Here is a 2,568-nt window from a genome sequence, read left to right as displayed (position 1 = left end):
GGAAGTAGTCTCATTCACTACTGCTTCAAGGGTTCTAGTTAATCTACGTATCAGTTTACTATTAGCGACTGTACCTATATAGGGAAAGAAACCTTTATTGAAATCTGTGTATTGCTCCCATGCCGTTTCAGTGTAATCGACAATCGGGAGATCTCTCTGCTGTCTATTGTGTACTAAATGGGTATTTCTGTGATAATCAGGAGGGGCTAGGAAAACAGGTGGCAGAAGAAATGCTATGTAACAGGTACCATCCCAATCTAGAGGTAAACGTATATATGCAGTCTGGCCACATATGAAGTAGGAATGACGAGAAGCTCTGAATGTAGACTTGCCTTGATCACTGAATTTTATTACAGTGGTACATTTACTATGGCCCATGTGTATTGAACCATTCTTTCTTACACATAATTCACCTTTAACTGGAAATACTGACATAGCGGGCAAGATTGGTGTAGCTTCGGATTCAACATTCAGAATCATGAGGTTAAGTGTAAAGTTACCTAATCCATATACTTCATTTTCTAGATCAGTTCCTGTTCTTTTGGGAAGTCCCTCCTTGTTAGGGTAGCAGACTTTAAGCAAAACTAGGTTCAGGTTTCCCCATACCCAGTTGTCTTGATAAACTACGGAATTTGAATCTAGGGAATTAATTAAACTAAACCATGCTCCACAGGAGCCATTGTGTGTGAACGGATACGGAAAGAGAGGCAAAACTCCCTTATAGTTCTGATAGGGAGGGAGTCGGCCACATATCCAACAATTGGTAGCATTGTTGGTCTGATGGGAATGATGTAACATACTAATGAATGTGTTGTTACGCAGCGCAAATCTATAAGACAACTCATGCGGAGGTAGTTCGCTAAAAGAATGTTCAGCAGTAGCATTGTAAGCACGCTTAGAAATAGGGTAATACATATTTAGCAATACACTAGAAATGATGATCAAAAGACTTAGAAAAAACAAAATTAATAATGTCACTATGCAGTGACTACGAAGCGATTTACAGTACGCATGTTTTTTAAGCTGTTTCTGTCTATTTCTCTCTCTATTTCGGTCTAGAGGATACATGTCAGAGACAAATTCAACCGATTCACCTTGGAGAGGACTTAAACAATCAAATTGTCTGACTTGCTAGACCTTAGTTTCAGTTTATAGAGTTCGTTCTCCGTCCTTTCAACCAAGGGGAGCTTTGAGTCTGTCTGTGAGGGAATGCAGGGCTGAGTGTTCACATCGGACGGTAGTCCATAAAATTTCTTGATATGGCTCGAGTGCAACCACCCTTTACGTCCCTCAATCTTCACGGCTGTCCTTGTTGTCAGCAAGACGAGCTTGGGCGACTGCCACCTAGGCTCCAGCTGGGTCTTCCGGTCGAAATTCCTCACAAGAACCAGGTCACCTGGAACCACGTCATGGGGCTTCACCTCAGTGTTATCGGGAAAAGCTGCAGCTACCTGTGAACGACAAGATTGTAGTGCAGACATCAAGGAAGCCAGGTAATCTGTCAGCATATTACAGTCAACATCAGTGATTTTACGAGGTATAGGCGTCCCCCACATATTTGGTGGTCTACCGAAGATCACCTCATACGGGGATAGCCCTGTTCGAGAATGTGCTACCATTCTCATGTAAAAGAGCGCAACTGGTAAGGCTACTATCCAATCGACACCTTTTTCTCTACATACTTTGGACAATCTAATTTTCAGAGTTTGATTATGACGTTCCACGAGACCTGCTGCCTCGGGATGTCGGACACAGTGGAATTTCCATTGGTAACCTAACAGAAGTGAAACGTGTTTCATTAGTTCGGATGAGAATGGCTGGCCGTTATCTGAGTACATGATACGAGGCAAACCGTACCGTGGGAAGAATTCTCGAACTAGCTGTTTGGCAGTAGTCGGGGCAGTGTAATCTGAAACCGGGTAGGCTTCTGTCCAACGGGAAAGAGCACAGACAACTACGAGAACATATTTGAATCCTCGACATCGTTCCATCTGGATATAATCCATCTGGAGGACTTCAAAAGGGTGATCGGGAGGTTGAAATCCACCCTGCTCTACGGGAATGCTTTTACCTGGGTTGAACTGACAACATATCATACAAGTACGTACTTTCTGTTTGGCTGCTGCTCGCAAGTGTTTGTTGAACCAAATGTGTTGAATGCTGTCTAGCATAGCTTTTTCTCCTAGGTGCGCTGGACTATGTATTGTGTTAATGATGACTTGAACCATGGAGTCGGGAAGAAACCATATAGATTTTCCCTTCGTCATCCATCCTTGATCCGTTTGGATCCCTCCTAATTCAGTCCATTTCTTTATTTCTTCTGGTGTAGCATGTGTCTGTATGTCAATTACATCAAGGGCGGGATCCTTAACTGTCATGCAATGTGTTGGTGTCGGAACTATTGTCTTTGTCGTGTCAGTTGTATGAGTCTGGTTCTGAGCAGTCTGTTTAGCTGTTCTGTCAGCTAGGTCGTTACCCTGGGAAATGATATCGGTAACTTTTGTATGGGCTTTGCATTTCATAATCGATATTGCAGTAGGTAGATGAATCGCGTCTAATAGAGCTTGA

This window comes from Triturus cristatus, chromosome 7 (assembly GCF_964204655.1).
Source record: "Triturus cristatus chromosome 7, aTriCri1.1, whole genome shotgun sequence".
In the NCBI taxonomy this organism is placed as follows: Eukaryota; Metazoa; Chordata; class Amphibia; order Caudata; family Salamandridae; genus Triturus; species Triturus cristatus.
This window is presented reverse-complemented; position numbering follows the sequence as displayed.